General features: G+C 45.2%; 1 long non-coding RNA gene across 1 annotated transcript; it reads left to right on the forward strand.

Moving 5' to 3' along the window:
* Positions 1-1499: 1499 nt before the first annotated feature.
* Positions 1500-10531, forward strand: LOC308245287. The gene is made up of 4 exons (XR_013960266.1): positions 1500-1639; positions 9256-9370; positions 9609-9774; positions 10067-10531. It is a non-coding gene; the product is annotated as an uncharacterized lncRNA (long non-coding RNA).
* Positions 10532-21229: the final 10698 nt, after the last annotated feature.

Genomic DNA, 21229 nt, shown 5'->3' on the forward strand with positions numbered 1-21229 from the left:
CCCAATTGCTCCGCGCCGTCAGCGGGTGTGAGCGGGGCCAGAGCCGTCAGCGTGTGGGATCGGAGGCAGCGGGAGTGGAGCTGCCAGCAGATAGGGTACTGGGGCTGTGGTGGGAGGGGCCGGGCGGGGACGCAGAGGATGGGCCAAGACCCACCCCTGTGCCCACCACAACTTCGTGGCCCAGTTCCTTTCAAGGTGCATGAATTCGTGCATTGGGTCCCTAATATACTTATATGTATAGCTCATGAACAGGGGCAATAGGGTGCTGAAGACATGGGGAGGATCTGGGAAGGAACTGCAGGGAGAGGTGTAAATGGGGGGGGGGGGAATGGGAGACATCTATAATACTATCAACAGTAAAACATATATATATTTTTAAAAAAGAAAGAAAGCAGATTAGTGATGGCCTGGGGATGGAGAAAGGAGAGAAGGTCAGGAAGGAGGGATTACAAAGTGATTATAGGAAAATTTATGGGGTTGGTGAATATATTCATTATCTGAATTGTATTGGTTTCATAGGTAATGGCTTCATTATCATATAATCTACTGTAAAAATAGATAGCTTATTGTGTCACTTATACCTCAATGAAGCTGCAAAATAACTTGCATTTAATTAACCCTCCCCTGGACAGATTCTATTCATTTTTAGCAACATTGACTTCCCTTAGGTATCTTGTATAGAGCCATTTCCGGCTCTTTCCTCACTTGTTGGCCTCCTTGTCTGAGCCAGGATTTTCTTGTGTTCCACCAAATATCGAGAGGTCTGCCTATAAAGACAAACAGCAATCAATGCTAGAAAGCTATTTTCTTCTAAAACATATTTTAAAATCTGAAGAGAATTATTACATTACTTGCTATGGCTTTACTTATTATTCTGTTGTAATGGTCTTGGAAGAAATGACGTGCCAGCCTGGAGATGCCGGAGTATCACCTGAGAAATCACATGCCCATCAATGTATGATGTCTGGTCTGTGCACCTGTGTATGGATGCATAGGCAGCAATTATCTAATGGGTCTACACAATGACTGATGGTCTGCAACTGCATTTATAATTTCAGCATGTATTTGGGATAATGTCCTGGGAGTGTGGGTATCATCTAGGAGCTAAGCTGTCTCCAAGCTCCCAAGCTCCAATGAAGATGTTTTGCCACCATCCCCATAGGCAGCAGGGCTAGCGGATGCTGGTGGGTTCCTGGCTAGTAATAATAATAATAGCCAGTGTGTGTGGACTGGTAAAAATGAGCTCTCTCTCACTGTGAAAAACATGGCCACAGTACGTGGCAGCTCCTGCCATCAGGAGGTGGAGTCTATTTCCCCACTCCTTGAAGTTGGGCTGGCCTTGTGACTTGCTCTGACCAATGGGATGCAGCCAAAGTGACATTATGCAAGTCCAGAACCTAGGCCTAAGAAGTACTGTACTGCGTCTCCCCGGTGGCACTCTTGGCACACTCCTGCAGCCGTGTAAGCCTGCGCTAGACAAATGAATGACATCAGCGGGAGAGGAAAATCTGACAGCTAAGCACCAAAGCCCCAGTCCTGTAAGTGTGGTCGTTTCTATTAGATCATCCTGCTGCAGTCAACCCATCTGAAGATTACAAGCTCATGAGTGACCCCAGGTGAGATCCGAAGAACCGCCCAGGTAAGCCCAGTCCCAACTGCAGAATCATGCAAAATAGGTGGTGATCGTTGTAAGTGACTATGTTTCGGGGAGGCTTGTTATGCAGTAATAGATACCTGCAATGCTCACCCAACAGCCAGCCATTTGTGCAATCTGAGACAGTTCCCAGTAAGCTCCTGAGAACCAGTTTCTAGTGTTTTCACTGCCTTGTGGCACAATAGTGGGCAAATCATTTACCATCTCCACCTTAATTATTTTATTTTTCAAAAAGAAACAGCATCATGTGTGTTGAAAAATTTATTTTTGTAGGATGTTTCTATATACAGTTGTGGGGGAGTGAAAATTTAGCTACATATTTAGAAAATGGATTTATTTTGATAGTTTTGGCTAATCAGGTTTCTCTTTTGAGGCTGTCCTTAAATAGCCTTAATGTCAGGCTCTTCTGGTTTTACTAGCAAACAGTCTTCAAACTACTGATTACTGCCTCTTCCTTCTTGTCTTTACCACTCCCCTTCTTTTCCTCTCCCCGTGCCCTTTGTGTAATCTTTGGTGCAGGAGACCTGATACGGATATTGCAGCCTTGCATACCTTTTGTCTGTTTTGTTTAGGAAAGCCTGTATCTGATTTCTACCGCTTGTTCCTGGCAGAGTGATTTACAGGTAGTAGGGGCTGAATATTTGTTCAATGGTGATACTATTAAACTACCAATACTTGGGCAGAAGGACCCAAGGAAGGTAAACAATTATTTCATTAGAGAGATAAGCTGACCCCTAAAAGATATACCTGCTGAAGCCTGGTTTCTAGGATGGGTACACAAAGGACCTTGGGGCAGATTCTGTTTTGCAGGAATTGTCTTAGTTGGCTCTTTGGTTATGCAAAAATAAAGCCAGTGGGGGCCCATTGTCCTGGAGGAAGGAAGCAAATAGGGTGAGTTTCATGGCTAAAGTCTGGTCTAATCCCAGGTATGTGGTTGACTGTGCGGCAGAGGTTAGAGAAATATGCATTGTGGGCCAAGGACCCTACTCGAATGAAAGGGATCTAATACTCAGACTACTTCTGTCTTGGGGTTTAACACAGTTCTACACCTCTGATGCATGAGATAGTTCCAGCTAAGATCAGCAGGCAGGAAGGGGCACCAGGGCTCCCCAAGGGGCAGCTTAAATCAACAGTGAGGGAAGCCTGCAATGGCCCGTTGGTCTCCACACCAGCACTGAGATTGTTTTATTGGAAAGCCTGGTATGGGAAGAATGGGTCTAAGGCTGGAAAGCCTTCCTGACCTAGTCACCCAGCACTTGGAGTGAGCTTAGGAAACAACTGTGTGAACGTGAAAAGCACACAGGTGAAGCTTTAGGAGCCCAGGCCTTCACAGGTGTGGTAAGACCATTATAACGCCGAGGAGGCATGAGACACTGGGAAGAACTCTAACCCAGTGTTAAGAAGACCTGAGTTTTGGTCCTAGGTCTGCTGTTGCTTATTGAGTATTATTATTGAGTTACTGAGTGTTAGTAAGTGTGCCTTTTCATTTCTCTGCACCTTGGTTTCCTTATTTATGAAATGAGGGGCTGGATTCCTGGTCCATTACTTGGGATTCTGTGAGTGTTACGTTGGGAGGCAACCTTTATGGGATTAGGAATGCATTTTCATGAGAGATCTGTGTTGACTAAAAAGAATACATATGTCCATCAAGAAAATTTATGACAAAAATTACAGGCCTTTAAGTAATTTAGGCTTCCTACTCTGGAATCTGGGCCCTGGTACTTTTTTTCTTTGAAAATGAGCTCGAGGTGGCTTGGCAGAAGGGAGACTAGGTATGGAAGGCGCTAATAGGAGCTTTGGAAAAAATGACAGACTTGCTTTCCTGAAATAAGCTTCAGTCTTCAGTCAAATGACGTGTAGATTTCCATTAAAAAACAACAACACACATACACACACACCAAAACCTCATGGTAAATATAGATTCATTAAAGATTCTTCAGAGAAACCAAGATGGGAGCATAGGTAAACACCTAAACTGCTGCCTCGCACAACAATTTCAAAACTACAACTAAAAGACAAATGGACATCATCCAGAACAACAGGAAGGCTAGCTGAGTGGAAATTCTACAACTAGAAGGAAAGAGAAAAGCACACTGAGACTCAGAGGAGCTGCAGGAGGCAGAAGTCCTGAGACGCACGCGGAGAGGACTGACAACTGAGTGCACAGCTGGCTTTCTCAAGTGGGAGGGAGACAAAACCTCCCGATTGTGCTGAACTCCAGTTCCAGGCAAGACTTTGGGGACCCAGACTCATAAGGGGTGAAACTGGACTGTCAGGAAAGAGAAAAGCACACTGAGACTCAGAGGAACTGTGGAAGGCAGAGGTACCGAGGCACATGCATGCAGAGAGGGAGGCTGGCTTTCTCAAGCGGGAGGGAGATGAAAGCTCCTGACTGCACTGAACTCCAGTTCCGGGCGAGACTCTGGGGACCCAGACTCATTCAGGGTGAAACTGGACTGTCTGGCAGCAGGCAGAACTCAAGGGCGGCTTTCTCTCAGAGGTGCTTGCAGCAATTACCATGGGACACTGAGACACAGGGGCCTATTAGGGCAGGACAGACGGGAAACCAATGCTGTCTGCTCCGCCCTGAGACTCCGCTCCATCCAAGCTGATCATAGAGGCTTTTGCAAGTCTTGTCTCATAAGGGTGTCTACAGCACAGAAGTTCTCCCAGCATAGACACAGCTGATCCTCACAGCCAATTGGCATGGAGGTCAATTCCTCCCAGTGATACCAACAACAATCAAGGCTTAACTACAACAAGACTGTGCACACAGCCCACAAAGGGGTGCACCAAGAGTGTCCACCTCAGGTAACTGCGGAGGCTGAGCCACTGGGCCCTATAGGACACCTAGCACACAAAGCCACTCTATCAACTCAGGGAAGCAGCCAAAATGCAGAGACAAAGAAACAGATCACAAATGAAAGAAATGGAGGAAAGCAAACGACTGGATATAGAGTTCAAAACCACGGTTATAAGGTTTTTCAAGAATTTTCTAGAAAAGGCCGATAAATTTAGCGAGACCCTCGAAGATATGAAAAAGGACCAACTAGAAATTAAGCATACACTGACTGAAATAAAAAATATTATACAGAGATCTAACAGCAGACTAGAGGATTGCAAGAATCAAGTCAAAGGTTTGAAATACAAAGAAGTAAAAAACACTCAACTGGAAAAGCAAAAAGAAAAAAGTGAAGATAGTGTATGGAGCCTCCAAAAATATGAATATAGTGTAAGGAGCCTCTGGGACAACTTCAAGTGTACCAACATCAGAATTATGGGGGTGCCAGAAGAAGAGAGAAAGCAAGATACTGAAAACCTATTTGAAGAAATAATGACAGAAAACTTCCCCCACCTGGTGAAAGAAATAGACTTACAAGTCCAGGAAGCACAGAGAACCCCTAACAAAAGGAATCCAAAGAGGACCACACCAAGACACATCATAATTAAAATGCCAAGAACAAAAGACAAAGAGAGAATATTAAAAGCAGCAAGAGAAAAACAGTTAATTACCTACAAGGGAGCACCCATACGACTGTCAGCTGATTTCTCAACAGAAATGATGCAGGACAGACGGGAGTGGCAAGAAATATTCAAAGTGATGAATAGCAAGAACCTACAACCAAGATTACTCTACCCAGCAAAACTATCATTCAGAATGAAGGGCAGATAAAGAGCTTCACACATAAGAAAAAGCTAAAGGAGTTCATCACCACCAAACCAGTATTATATGAAATGCTGACAGGTATTCTTTAAGAAGAGGAAGAAGAAGAAAAAGGTAAAGATAAAAATTATGAACAACAAATACATATCTATCAACAAGTGAATCTAAAAATCAAGTGAATAAAAAAATCTGAAGAACAGAATAAACTGGTAAATATAATAGAATCAGGGGCATAGAAAGGTAGTGGACTGACAATTCTCAGGGGAAAAGGGTATGGGGGGTGCGCGAAGAGACTGGACAAAAATCGTACACCTATGGATGAGGACAGTGGGGGGAGGTAAGGGCAGAGGGTGGGGTGGGAACTGGGTGGAGGGTAGCTATGGGGGAAAAAGAGGAACAATTGTAATAATCTGAACAATAAAGATTTATTAAAATTAAAAAAAAGATTTTTCAAAATAGGATCTAGGGAGGGTGAGGGTAAGGTGGAGAGATCAACCAATGGACTTGTATGCATGCATATAAGCATAACCAATGGACACAGATACCAGGGGGGTGAGGACGTGAGCGGGGGGGGGGGGAGAGGGGGCAATGGGGGGATAAGGTCACATATGTAATACCTTAATCAATAAAGAAAGAAAAAAATAGGATCTAGGCTTGGACTAGAGGCTTGGGTAGGGTACACAAGCAACTTCATCAGGGCGCCTGGGGATCTTTTGTATGTGGTGCAGCTGTGAGATGACTCTCTGCATTTGTCTCAGCTCAAAATTCAGGTTCTCCAGAAAGAAATTCTGATTGCCCAGCTTAAGTCCCGTGTCCACCCTCTGGTCAGGGGATTGGTCCTGTGATTAATAGTCTAACCAGAGGAGCATGGAATGGGATAGGGCAGCCCCCCAAAAGTATGTGTGTGGTAGGAGTGGGTCTAGTTTATGCTACCATAAAGGGGAGAGGGGAGGCAGATAAATGTCGTAGTGTCTAAGGCTCCAGAATTTCTCAGGAATAACTCTAAGTGACAGCAAGTTTCTTTTTTTTTTTTTTTTAAATAAATCTTTATTCAGATTATTACAATTATTTCTCCTTTTTCCTCCCATAGCTCCCCTCCACCCATTTCCCACCCCACCTTCTGCCCTTACCTCCCCCCCACTGTCCTCATCCATAGGTGTATGATTTTTGTCCAGTCTCTTCATGAACCCCCCATACCGCTTTCCCCCTGAGAATTATCAGTCCACTCCCTTTCTATGCCCCTGATTCTATTATATTCACCAGATTATTCTGTCCCTCAGGTTTTTAATTCACTTGATTTTTAGGTTCACTTGTTGATAGATATGTATTTGTTGTTCATAATTTTTATCTTTACTTTTTTCTTCTTTAAGAATACCTTTCAGCATTTCATATAATACTGGTTTGGTAGTGATGAACTCCTTTAGCTTTTTCTTGTCTGTGAAACTCTTTATCTGCCCTTCAATTCTGAATGATAGCTTTGCTGGGTAGAGTAATCTTGGTTGTAGGTTCTTGCTATTCATCACTTTGAAAATTTCTTGCCACTCCCGTCTGGCCTGCATAGTTTCTGTTGAAAAGTCAGCTGACAGTCGTATGGGTGCTCCCTTGTAGGTAATTAACTGTTTTTCTCTTGCTGCTTTTAATATTCTCTCTTTGTCTTTTGCTCTTGGCATTTTAATTATGATGTGTCTTGGTGTGGTCCTCTTTGGATTCCTTTTGTTTGGGGTTCTGTGGGCTTCCTGGACTTGTAAGTCTATTTCTTTCACCAGGTGGGGGAAGTTTTCTGTCATTATTTCTTCAAATAGGTTTTCAGTATCTTGCTCTCTCTCTTCTTCTGGCACCCCCATAATTCTGATGTTGGTACGCTTGAAGTTGTCCCAGAGTCTTCTTACATTATCTTCAACTTTTTGGATTTTTTTTTTTGCTTTTTGCTTTTTCGGTTGAGTGTTTTTTGCTTCTTTGTAATTCAATTCTTTGACTTGATTTTTGTGTTCCTCTTGTCTGTTTTTGGGTCTCTGTATAATATTTTTTATTTCAGTCAGTGTATGTTTAATTTCTAGTTGGTCCTTTTTCATATCTTCGAGGGTCTCGTTATATTTATCAGCCTTTTCTAGGATATTCTTAAAAAGCCTTATAACCGTGGTTTTGAATTCTATATCCAGTCGTTTGTTTTCCTCCATTTCTTTCGTTTGTGATCTGATTCTTTGACGCCGCATTTTCACTGCTTCCCTGAGTTGGTAAGGTAGATTTGTGTGCTAGGTTTCCAATATGGCCCAGTGGGTTGGCCTCCCCAGTTAACCTGAGGTGGACACTCTTGGTGCACCCCTTTGTGGACTGTGTGTACAGCCTTGTTGTAATTAAGTCTTTATTGTTGTTGGTATCACTGGGAAGAATTGACCTCCAGGCCAGTTGGCTGTAAGGATCAGCTGTGTCTATGCTGGGAGAAGTTCGGCGCTGGAGACAGCCTTATAGGATTAGACTTGCCAAATTGCAATAGCCTCTGTGCTCAGCTTGGATGGGGTGGAGTCTCAGTGTTGGCTTCCCGTCAGCCTTGCCCTTGTGCGCACATGCGTGCCTTCAGACCTCCGCCTTCCCCGGCTCCCGAGTCTCCGCCCGAGAGTCCAGACTCCCCCCGTAAGAGCATGGGTCCCCAGGGGCTCGCCATGAACTGGGGTTCAGTGCAGTCAGAACTGGGGTTCAGTGCGGTCGGGGGCTTCTTTCCCCCTTCTGCCAGAGAAAGTCAGCCAGGCTCTCAGCCGCCCTTCCTCTCTGCGCCCACAAAGACCCTTTGCCGTACCTCCAATTCTCTGTGAGCTTTTCTCTTTCCTTCTAGTTGTAGAATTTTCACTCAGCCAGCTTTCCTGTGGTTCTGGATGGTGTCCGTTCTGTCTTTTAGTTGTAGTTTTGAAATTGTTGTGCGAGGCAGCAGTTTAGGTGTTTACCTATGCCGCCATCTTGGTTTCTCTCGACAGCAAGTTTCTATATCAAAAGTGATGCTCCCACCCGAACCGGTTTGGCTCAGTGGATAGAGCGTCGGCCTGCAGACTGAAGGGTCCCAGGTTCGATTCCGGTCAAGGGCATGTACCTTGGTTGTGGGCACATCCGTAGTAGGAGGTGTGCAGGAGGCAGCTGATCGATGTTTCTCTCTCATAGATGTTTCTAACTCTCTATCCCTCTCCCTTCCTCTCTGTGAAAAATCAATAAAATATATTAAAAAAATAATAAAAATAATAATAATAAAAAAGTGATGCTCCCACTGCATAACTCAGTAATTTCAAGAGCTTTTAGGGACGGCTGGTTAAAAGGCTGACACCCAGTGGCTGTTTTGTGTCATAGAGGGTGCAGTCAACCTTTTTTCTTCTTATGAGCCTTGTAAATATTTGGCATTCAATAATATTCATTGGCCGAAACCGGTTTGGCTCAGTGGATAGAGCGTCAGCCTGCGGACTGAAAGGTCCCAGGTTCGATTCCGGTCAAGGGCATGTAACTTGGTTGCGGGCACATCCCCAGTGGGAGGTGTGCAGGAGGCAGCTGATCGATGTTTCTCTCTCATCGATGTTTCTGGCTATCTATCCCTCTTCCTTCCTCTCTGTAAAAAAATCAATAAAATATATTAAAAAAAAAATAATATTCATTGGCTGGTGGTCTGACTGGGTGAATGAATGAATGAATGAACAAATGAATGGAGTGACAGCTCTTATATGGGCTAAGAAAGGATTTCCTTTCTACATTAGCCACAGTTACATTAATTTAGAAACTGTTTAATTATGAATCTTTTAGCTGCAAGTGTTGAAGCTTACCCATGCTATCTTTAGCAAAATATGGTCTTAGCTGGGATGTCATTCCTGGTAGGCATGGATAGACTTCAACCAAGACCTCTGCCTCTTGTATTCCCTTCTCTTTGAACTTCTGTTCTATTCTTCTATTCTTTAATTTTCAGCCCACCTTGTCAGAAAAATCATGACTCCAGGATTTGTATCTCCTCTGTTCAAGAGCCCAGGGTGGCCCTGTCCAGTTTTGCTCAGTGGATAGAATGTCAGCCCGCAAACCGAAGGGTATGTACCTGGGTTGCAGGCTCCTCCCGGGCCTGGGGCCCTGGTCGGGGCACATGCAGGACAGGAGGCAACCAATCGATGTGTTTCTCTAACATCGATATTTCTCTTTCTTTATCTCTTCCACCCTCTCTCTAAAATCAATGAAAAAATATCCTCAGGTAAGGATTAAAAAAACAACAAACAAACAATCAAGAGCCCATGGTGGATGAGACTGAGTTTCCTTCATTCCCATTCCCAGGACTCTCCATGGCCCAGCTTGACTCAATCAACCAAAATGGCCAAAGGGTGTTTTGGAGGGGGCACCTCTCTTACCACGTGGATTTGGCTACAGGAGCAGTTCTTGGAAAAGAAGGGAGATTTAAGCAGACAGCCCAATTGATGTCTCCTACAGAAGCCAAAGAACAGTACGTGCACAGTGCTTTAAAAATACTTGATATTTATGACCTCATTTGATTCTTGTCACAACTTCATGAGATAAGCAAATCAGGTATTAATAGTCTTTCTCCCATACCTACGTTATTTCACTCTGCCATGAGGTCTATGTTTTCATTCCTGTCTCTCCTGTTTGACTACATTTATTGCGAGTAGAGATTAGGTCCTGTTTATTTTTGAATCTATGTCCCAAGTACCTAGCTCTGGGCTCTGTCTGCGGTGTCATCTAGTGGGTATTTATAACACTGAATTTCTATTTTACAGATGAGAAAACTGAGGTCCAGAGTATTGAATGGCTTGCTCTAGGACACACAGAATGTTATAGCCTGAAGTCTGGTGGCCTCCAAGAGGACAGTCTCCACCGTCCAAGGTCTTTGCTAGAGCACGCAGATGATGTGGACGAAAGGGGCCACACACTGACCCTGACAAGCTCAGGGGAGGCCTACATGGTGAGCCTTACAAACTCAAAGACCAAAGGTAACCACATAGGATGGTCTGAACATAAAAATTCCCAATTAGCCAAAACCGGTTTGGCTCAGTGGATAGAGCATTGGCCTGTGGACTGAGGGGTCCCAGGTTCGATTCCGGTCAAGGGCACGTACCTTGGTTGCGGGCACATCCCCAGTAGGAGGTGTGCAGGAGGCAGCTGATCGATGTTTCTCTCTCATCGATGTTTCTAACTCTCTATCCCTCTCCCTTCCTCTCTGTAAAATATCAATAAAATATATTAAAAAAAAAAAAAAGGAGTTTGCTCTTAAAAAAAAAAAAAAATTCCCAATTGAAAGCGGGTCATGGCCCAGCTGGCGTGGCTCAGTGGTTGGGCTTCGACCTATGAACCAGGAGGTCATGGTTCGATTTCCAGTTGGGGCACATACCTGGGTTGCAAACTTGATCCCGGGTGTAGAGCATGCAGAAGGCAGCCGATCAATGATTTTCTTTCATCACTGATGTTTCTGTATATCTCTCCTTCCTTCCTCTCTGAAATAAAAAAATATATATATATTTTTTTAAAAAGTGGGTCATGGCGGGTAGTCAAGTCCTAGGCCAGTAGCTCCCTTGACAAACTCAATCTTTGCCTTAAGTGAGCCTGTCCATTGTCTTTTTGCATCTAAAATAACATACCCTTGGTATGTCAGAGTTATCCCCTTTTCCAGACCCATCAGGGCACAACCTCCTTGCCTACCATCTTTATGTGCTGTGTTAACCATTCTGTACCCACCAATGTAAAAGATGTGTCTCTCTGTTTTACTTGTTATCCAATCTCAGAGATTTCCCTATTTTGCTTTCTCCCAGCTCCCTAATCTACCACCAATAAACTTCATGTAACCCTCTTTACATCTCCTCCTTTGATTTTAATGTATACAATACACTGCCAAACTGCCATTCTCCAGAGCATATTCTCAACCTGTTGAGATTTTGCTTCCTAGCAATTGTTAGTTTGACTCAAAATCTTACAAGACTTTTTCTTAGACTGGACATTCTTTTGTCGATGACGAGCACGTAAGGAAGGCAGGTTATCAAAACTTCCATTTCCTTGAGAGTTGACTCAGTTATCTTGGCTGCCTGACATTTGAACTTGACAGGAGAGAAAGGAGTCAAGGGGGACACTGCCTTTTGGAGAAAATTTCTACTACACGGCAGAAGGCAGTCAGGGACACCTGCGAGCTAGGGTCTGTGGTCTCGGAACTGGGTTACATCTTCCAGTTCTGCCCCTTACCCAACGACCTGGGCAAGTCACTTCACTTCTTTGTGTCCATCGTCCCAGGGCTGTGTGAGGGCTAAATGAGAGAATGTAGGGGAGAGACCTTTATAGATGGTGGATCATTCTGTAAGTACTATGATCTCACTCCATTCAAAGTAGGACCAACAGGAATTGTGTCAAGTATAGATGAGGAAGACCAAGTCCCTTTCCTCAAAGATCTGATGACTAAGGGAGGGGAGCAGGTGGCAGTGTAAAGTGGGAAGGGCTCTACGTGTGGGTCAGGCCCGTGTGACCCAGAGAGGAAATCTTTAGGATCATCAGGAAAAGAGTCCAAGGGTGCAGAACTGTCCCAGAGAGTGTGGTCTTACAGGATGGGTAAGAATTCACTGATCAGAGAGGTTATATTTGTAAGAAATGGCAGAGTTATAACAGGGTGATGACAAAGGGATGGAGTGACAAAGCGGCCTGGGGATGCTATTGCTGCTGTCAGCTATTGTCAGAGCCTCCATATTTATGCTGGATAGGCTACACGTGGCCATCTGATGTCAGGGGACCAATCAAGAAGGCTCTTTGATATCTGAAGATTCCTTCTTCCTGACTTGCGGGTGGCATCCATTCCTCTCTTCAGCTCCATTTCTTCAGAGCTAGAAGGGATCTTGAGAAATCTGGTGCCATCCTCTGCACCAAGGTAGGAATGGATGGGTACACCCATTTCATAGATGAGGCAACTGCAGGTGAGAGTCCCCTTGTTAACGGGATTCCTAGAGTTCTTGTTCTCCTCTATCAAGCTGCTTCTTTGGTTCCTTTTAAGTTTGAAATCTCCATTCCAGGTAATACTCAAGGTATTGCTCACTTATACTTCAAGTTTCAAGCCTTTTCTTGGAAGAAGGTTATAAAAGGAGAGAAGCTGAGACAGGGAGGAAGCAAACAGAACAGGGAGGCTGAAGTCTTCATCGACCAGAAGAGAAACTTCCTTGGCTTTTGTGGACTCAACATCTGCAGCAATCTAACCAGTGGAAAGGCTCCTTGTCCAAACCACAGACCTCGGGAGCTTTGAGAAGCAGAACCAGTATTTTCATAGCCAATGACCGGAAGGAACCCAGACGTGTAATGTTAAGGTTTTCTCAGAATAAACTGTTATTATTTTATTTTCTTCTGTCCTTCCTCCTCACCTCCCCCTATTAATGACCTAGTATCAGGGCCGTTAAAGAGAGTAACAGCCTGGAGGAAAGAGCCAGCAAGTGAGGGGGAATGTGGGTGGGGAGGAAGGGGGAGAACTGAAATGCATATGCAGATCCTGTAGCTCACAGGGTCCACAGATGCCTTGGCTAGTGCACATAGAGCTGTGGGGAGAAGGGCAAGGGAGAGAGGGGTCACTTTTGGAGCAACTGGAGTGACAGGGGACAAATGTGCTGACTGTGGGTTATTAATAGGCACCAGGACATATATTTACAACCGTGGCTTAAATTAGAACAGTCACATCTAGCCAAATCTACACCCCATACCAAAGACACCTGAAGCATGCACAGTGGCTGATATGAACCCAGCCCACCCAGTTAGTACAGGTTAGTGTGCAGGCTGCCTTCCGACGGAGATCTTTGGTGCTTGCTCAAGTGTATGTTGCAATTCTGCCCTTCGGCGCACCATTCTCTTTGAAAAGAAGGAAGGAAGAAATGGATCAGAGAGATAGCGATAGAGATGAGAGATAGAGATAGAGATGAGAGGTAGAGATAGAGGGAGAGAGAGAGATGAGAGATAGAGATGAAAGGTAGAGATAGAGATGATAGAGGGAGAGAAAGAGGGAGAGATAGAGATAGAGATGAGAGATAGAGATAGAGATGAGAGGTAGAGATAGAGGGAGAGAGAGATAGAGATGAGAGATAGAGATTAGAGATAGAGATGAGAGGGAGAGATAGAGGGAGAGATAGAGATGAGAGATAGAGATGAAAGGTAGAGATAGAGATGATAGAGGGAGAGAAAGAGGGAGAGATAGAGATGAGAGACAGAGATGAGAGACAGAGATGAGAGACAGAGATGAGAGACAGAGATGAGAGACAGAGATGAGAAGTAGAGATAGAGGGAGAGAGAGAGGGAGAGAGAGAAAGCAGGATGCTCAGCTCAGGCCAAGCCCCTCGTAGGTTTTGTAATCTCCCACATCCAGCCTCAGGTCTGAGTGGGGAAATTGTTCATTTCAACCCCGAGAGGAATTCTAGTTAGGACATGCTGGAGGCCCAGCAGTGGAGCAGGGCAATCTGAACACCAAGAGGCCAGGAAGGAAGGAATGCAGACTCCCGACCTTGCTCCAGAGGGGTGGCGCGGAGGAGTGGAGTTCCCGGTCAGGAATAGTGACGCATGGGTGTGGGACTGAGTCCATACCTCAGACTTCCGCTGCGCTCTCCTCGGGCCCAAACAGATGTCCCCAGTCCGTCCTCCACGCTGGGCGAGAACCTCTGGCCCAGGGAGTGGCCGGGGTTTGGAGGGCGGCCAGCTCGCACAGTGTGTCTGGGTTTAGGAGGAGGAAGGGAAGGGCGGTCGAACGCTGGGCGGGGCTGCCCCGGGTGTCACACTTTGGCAGCCGCCAGCTAGGCCCCGGGTGGGCTGTCCAGGAGGTGGGGTGGGGTGGGGTGGGGTGGGGGGCAATCTGCCTCCCCCAATCCTATTGCAGTCCAGAAAGGGAGCCGCCACAGCGCAGTGCATTTGCCACATGGGTACCTGCTGAGCGCATGAACGCGGCGGACCCCGGCTTCTGAGCCAACTCACACCCCTCCTGTAACTTCGCGGCTCCGGCCCCCGTTTTCACACAAAGGGCTTATTAAAAGGACCTCGTGCCTAGGGTTTCGGTGAAGACGAAATGGGAGCAGCACCAGAGGTGCTTCGCTGGCCCAGGCTTGACACCCCGATGTGACCAAGAAGGATCGCTTATTTTGGCGGTTATTCCCTCGCAATCCCTGCGTGGACCTCGCAAAGACAAAGCCAGCAGACACCAGGAGACCAGGTGAGAAAGTCTGTGTGTTTAACACCAAACCAACTCTCCTGGCGGAAAAGGACTCCACGTGGGAAGAGCGTGGGAATTGAAGGCAGCTACTCGTGACTGGATCTAGTGCTCGTGCTACTTCCCACTGTGCTGTCCCACTGACCAGCCTCTCAGGGCGTCAGTTTCCTGCGGGCCCAGTGGTCATATAATCACTTCTGCCCTTGCTGAGGGCTCGCTATGTTGCAGACACTGTTCTTAGTGTATTACTTCACTTACTCCTTAAGACCTCCCCCCTCTCCCCCCAGAGAAAGGCAGAGGGAGAGATAGAAACATCAATGATGACAGACAATCACTGCTCGGCTTCCTCCTGCACGGCCCCCACTGGGGACTGAGTGGCAACCTGGGCATGTGCCCTGAGCGGGAATTGAGCGGTGACCTCCTGGTTCATGGGTTAAGGCTCAACCATTGAGCCACACTGGCCAGGCTAGCAGCCTGAGTTTTACGAAGTCAGTCAGATCACACCACTCCTCGACAGAAAACTCCGAAAGGACTCCCATCTCACTCAAAGTAAGAGCCAAAGTCCTCCTTTGACCTGAAAGTCCCACATGATCTGGGCCTCATTACCTCCCCTACCTCTGACTACCCGGGACTCTCATTCCTGCTGGATTGCTCTTTGCTTGAATACACAGGCACCTCTCTGCCTCCAGCCCTTGCGCTGTTGTTCCCTCTGCCTGCATGCTCTTCCCCCATTTCTGTATGGCTAGTTTCCTCAGTTCCTCCAGGTCTTTATTTCCAAAGTCACCTCATTAAGGAGGCCCCTGGCCACCCTGAAACGTAACCCCTTCTAGCATTCATCTCCCTCATCCCATCCTTTTTTTTTTTTTTTTTTTTTTTACCACTTATCCCTTTAATATTATATGATATTATATTATGTATTTTACTTGCTTATCTTATTGCTCTGTCTCCCCCATTAGAAGATGAGATTTATGAAGGAGTTTTTGTCTATTTTGTTACTTTTGTTATGTTCATTGCCTTGAACAGCACCTGACACATAGTAGACACATGTATGAATAATTAGTAAATGAATAAAGGCAAGAAAAGGGGACTGAAAATTAGCTGTGGACACTTTAGCAAATCATGTATCTTCTCTAAGACTCGGTTTTCTTGGATGTAAATTGACTTTTTGCATTAGATAGTTCTTAGGTTCCCTGCAGCTGACGGGAAGATAGCCTTGATTTAAGTTGAAGAATTGGAAGCAGTTGTGTGGCTAGAAAGGGTCTGAAGAGGGTCCATCTGACGATTTGGTTCAAACTCTAGTGATATCACTTGTCTGGGTCTTGGTTTCCACAACAAATTGAAAGGGCTCCACCCAGCGACCACTACGGTTTCTTTCAGCACTAAAAGAGTAAACCTAAAAATAAATTTTTTTTTTCATTAAAAAAAGGTCGCTATACCCCCTCAGTACCGCAGGGTGGCATAGTTGTCTACTATTGTCTCTGGACATTGCTGTGTCAAGTCCTTAACCAAACAGCTTCGGCTCTTGTAAAGTATTTTTCACTGTGAGTTGCTCTCATCAGATATTACTGGTTTGTTTAAATAGCAGACAACAAGAGTCTTTAAATGTATTTTTTTCTATTAGAAGTCATAAATCTCAAAAGCAAAACAGTGAGCTGAAGTTTTAACTAAATCTTTGTCACAACATGGTTTAAAGATCAAGCTTTGAAAAGCTAAAGAATAAGACAAGTTTGTGCTAGTGTTAAGTGAGTGAGGCCACAGCCACATTAAATTACTTCTAAAGTATGTAGCCACATATATGTCTGCACATAACCATGAATGAGGTAGAAAGGATAGGGATGGAATGAACTGTTTAAATTCCAGGACCTTTTTATTTGCTTGAAAAAGCTGTTGAAGACACTAATAAATAGAAAATATTGTGGATGGTACATGGCACCCAGTAAGCCTTCAATTCATAGCAGCCATTATCATTATTGTTATTAATATTATTATTGGCATACTTCTAATTTTTTTCCCTCCTCTATCATCTCCCCAGCTAACAATAAGGCTTTCTGCTTGAAATTTATTTTATTATTATACAAAATAAAAATGATTTGTGGCTATCCTAATAAAGAGGGAATATGCTAATTGATCATCACTCTGTCACAAAGATGGCTGCACCCACAGCTGAGGCCAAGTTCCCATAAGGAGCCTTAATGAGCAATCAGCAGGGACCTGAGGCTACGACCTCCCCTGCCCCCGTGGGGCTTCACAGGGGACCTCAGGCCGAGTCCCCCACCTGGCAGCGCTTGACAAGGGACCTCAGGCCGTGCCCCCCACCCAGTGGGGCTTGATGGGGGACCTCAAGGTGCACCCCCAGTGCTGGGTCAGGGGAACTCAGGCTGTGCCCCTGACCAGTGGGGCTTGATGGGGAACCTGAGGCTGCGCGGCCCTCCCAGTGCTGGGCTGGGGGACCTCAGGCCATGCCCCCCATCCAGCAGGGTTTGACAGGGGATCTCAGGCCATGTCCCCCACTTGGTGGGGCTTGACGGAGGACCTCAAGGCACGCCCCCTACCCCAGTCTGGGTTGGGGGTCCTCAGGCCACAGCCGCCATCCTGGCCCCAGGCCAGGGGACCTGAGGCTACGCCCCCTGCCCGGCAGGGCTTTACAAGGGTGGGACTGGCCAGGTCTGGATCTAGCCCAATGAGGGGGGCCGGCCAGGTCTGGGTCTCACGTGATTTTGAGGTGCATGTGGGTGGGTGGGGACTTGACTCTGGGTCTCATGGTGTGCCCCAGACTCTGACAGGAGTAAGGTTTTCATATACATTTTACTAATTTTCTTTCATCTGTGACACTTCTATTATAGAGAAAGGGCAAATAGCAATATTAAATTATTTCCTTTAATTAATCCTCTTTTAATGTGCACAAATTTCGTGCACTGGGTCACTAGTTTAATTATAAAAGTATTACATGGTAATTTTAGCTACATGGACATTTTTTAAAAGGTAAAATGAAGGCAATACAAATTATCCATATTCCACCACTCAGCTCAGAAATAACTAATAAAATAAGATTTTAAAATATATATTTTTATTGATTTCAGAAAGGAAGGGGGAAGGAGAGAGAGATAGAAACATCAATGATGAGAGGGAACCATCGATTGGTTGCCTCCTGCATGCCCCACATGGGGGATCGAGCCCGCAACCCAGGCATATGCCCCTGACCAGAATCGAACCTGGGACCTTTCAGTCTGCAGGCCAATGCTCTATCCACTGAGCCAAGCTGGCTAGGGCATAAAATAAGATTTTGAGCTCTGGCCCGTGTGGCTCAGTGGGTTGGGCATAGTCCCATATACCAAAAGTTTGCCAGTTTGGTTCCATTTCTGGTCAGGACACACACCCAGGTTTAGGGCTCAATTCCTAGCAGGGAGCATGCAGCCAATCAATGTTCTCATCGATGTTTCTATCTTTCTCTCTTCTGACCTCTCTAAAATCAATAAAAACATTTTTTAAAAAAGATTTTGATACTATACAAACACGCACTCACACATTTCTGATCATGGCATCCAGTAAGCCCTCCATTTCTGATCATCTATATATATAAAGCTTAAGTGACCATTACAACCGGTCACTACGACGCACACTGACCACCAGAGGGCAGGTGTTCAATGCAGGAGCTGCCTCCTGGTGGTCAGTGCACTCCCACAGCCAACCTCTCGCGGTCCCTCCCCCTGGCCGGCCAGCCTCAACTGGGACTGGGCAAGACGATCCAATCGCTGGCCAGGCGGAGGGACCCCACCTGTGCACAAATTCGTGCACTGGGCCTCTAGAATTGTATAAAGGTTTTTTTTCCACTATTTTTTCATTAATCATATTATGCACATTTTCATATAATTAAGATTGTTGTTTGTTTGTTTGCATTTAAACCCGAGGATATATTTCCATTGATTTTTAGAGAGAGTGGAAGGGACACGGAGAGGCAGAGAGAGGGAAACATTGACGTGAGAGAGACACATGGATTGGTTACCTCTTGCACACACCCAACCAGGGCCAGGGATCGAGCCTGCAACCAAGGCACATGCCCTTGACCAGAATCAACTTGGGACCCTTCAGTCCATAGGTTGATGCTCTATCCACTGAGCCAAACTTGCTAGGGCTCACTAAAATTTTTCATGATCATCATTAACTATAACATACTTCCTGATTAGAAAATAGGAACATTTTGATGGTAGAAAATACCGAACAGTATAGCCTAAAAAAAAACCACTCCTAATCCCATCATCCTTCCTCCCTCTCTTCATTGTTTCCTTCTTTCTCTCTTTTTTTCCCGTTTCCCATCCCTTCTTTAAAAAAAAAAAAAGGCGGGGGAGGGGGGAACCTAGTTTAACTTCCGGTCAAGAAGCCTTTGTAGTTTTCTTGGATGCAAGTAAAGGATGTTTCTGAAGGTGATGGGCAGAGGAAAGAAGGAAGTAAATATGTTGAGTTGTCAGTGGATGCTAAGCAGCATGCTAAGAGATTTTGTATCATGTAATACTATAAACCTCAGAAGCAGTTTCTATTTTATAACTATCTATATATATAAAAGGCTAATATGCAAAGTGTCCCCTCGGGAGTTCAACCAGGAGTTCGATTGCTCACTATGACATGCACTGACCACTAGGGGGCAGTGCAGACGAAGGAAGGCCCTGGCTGGCAGCCGGAAGGCCCCAATTGGCTCTGATTGCCGACCAGGCCTAGGGACCCTACCCATGCATAAATTTCGTACACCAGGCCTCTAGTTTAAAATTTAAAAAATGAGGAAACTGAGGTTTAACCAGGTGCCCTGTTCAAAGCCACATGGTTTTTAATGGACAGACCCACAAGAAATCATGATCCTCTGAAGTGAGCCTAGTAGTGCCAACTGCATCGCTGACTGCTATTATACTCTCCCTGCCTTATGCTATACTTTTCTGTGGGGTAGAGAAAATGGTCCTTTTTTGGGGTGACGTGTGTCAGCCCCTGCTCAAGAACTTAATAGTGGTGAAATCTTGGTAATTCCACCTGGCTTTCAAAGTCTTTTGCAATCTGCCCCTCTTTTAGTTAGTCCATTTTATTTCCCACCACTCCCATTTTGTACTCTCGCCTCTTCTCAGGCTGGTATTCCTGTTATTGCTATCCATTACATTAATTTCCAGCTCCACCTTGCTGTTCTCTACTAATTAAGTTGTACACATCCTTCAATGCCCAACTTAAGCACCTCCTTAAGCATTTCTCATCTATTCCAGTCCGCAGTGACAGTAACATTTGATCCCCTCACAGCCCTGCTCAAAAGCCTTCAGTGATAACCTTTTATCTGCTAAACAAAGCCCAGGCTTCTTAGCCGGGTACTCACACCAGCCATTCAGTCACAAATACATACCTAGAGTGATTTACGCACTCTCTAGGTGCTGGGAGAACTGTAAAGAACCAGGTCCCTGCCCGTACGGTAAACAAACTGGGCATTAAATCATTACAAATAATTAATTATTAGTGTGAATCAAGTGATTACAAGGCCCTATACAATCTGGTCTCAACCTGTTTTTCAGAGTTCTTTCTCATCCTTTTATTCCATCCAGATGGGCTTACTCAAGCTTTCCCACTTCTGTGGCTGTGCCCATATCCTCCTTCCTTTCCTGAACACAGGTTCTTCCACAGGTTCTTCCTGGCTCCACCCCGTACCCATCCAGGACCAGCTTTGGTTCTGCCTCTTCCATGAAACCCTGCTAGGCAAAGTTAGCCAGAAGAATCTTCCCTCATTTGAATTCCTATCACTTAGCCATTCAACAAATATTTACGGAATGACTTCTTGGAATGTTTGATGAATGACTCTTCATGAAGTGCTAAACACATGCTATGGTATTACATATTTAAATTATATCAGGAGTTAGAGGGATCTGGAATATTTTCCCCTTCTCCTCTGGGTGGGGGAGAAGTGAAGAGCCGCAAAGTGATATAGTAGCACATACAAAAAATTACTGAGAAGCAAAATGACAAAAATTGTCCAATAACTCATAATCCTGCTACTTTTTTTTTTTTAATATACTTTATTGATTTTCTACAGAGAGGAAGGGAGAGGGATAGAGAGCCAGAAGCATTGATGAGAGAGAAACATCGATTAGCTGCCTCCTGCACACCCCCGACTGGGGATGTGCCCGCAATCAAGGTACATGCCCTTGACCGGAATCGAACCTGGGACCCTTTAGTCCGCAGGCCGACGCTCTATCCACTGAGCCAAACCGGTCAGGGCAATCCTGCTACTTTAAAGCGATCCACCACAGACGGTTTTCTCTTTATCTTTCTAGTGGTTTTCTTTTTCTGTGTCTCTCTGTGTATGTCTATGCCATTTTCCTCCAAAATAATTTTTTCTCAAGAAAACCTTTTTTTTTTTTTTAATGGTCTTTTAAAAAACACAAAGGGCCTCTCTATCCCCATTATCCTGCTCTCTTTTGCTTGGGGATGGGATAGTTTGTTTTAAACAAAACCTAGAGAATTAGCCCTAACCAGTTTGGCTCAGTGGATAGAGCATCGGCCTGTGGACTGAAAGGTCCCAGGTTCGATTCTGGTCAAGGGCAGGTATCCTGGTTGCAGGCACATCCCCAGTAGGGGTTGTGCAGGAGGCGGCTGATTGATGTTTCTCTCTCATCAATGTTTCTAATTCTCTATCCCTTTCCCTTCCTCTCTGTAAAAAAATCAATAAAAAAAACCCCACAAAACAAAACCAAAAAAACCTAGAGAATTG

Source organism: Plecotus auritus (assembly GCF_963455305.1).
Source record: "Plecotus auritus genome assembly, chromosome: 1".
Taxonomy (NCBI): Eukaryota; Metazoa; Chordata; class Mammalia; order Chiroptera; family Vespertilionidae; genus Plecotus; species Plecotus auritus.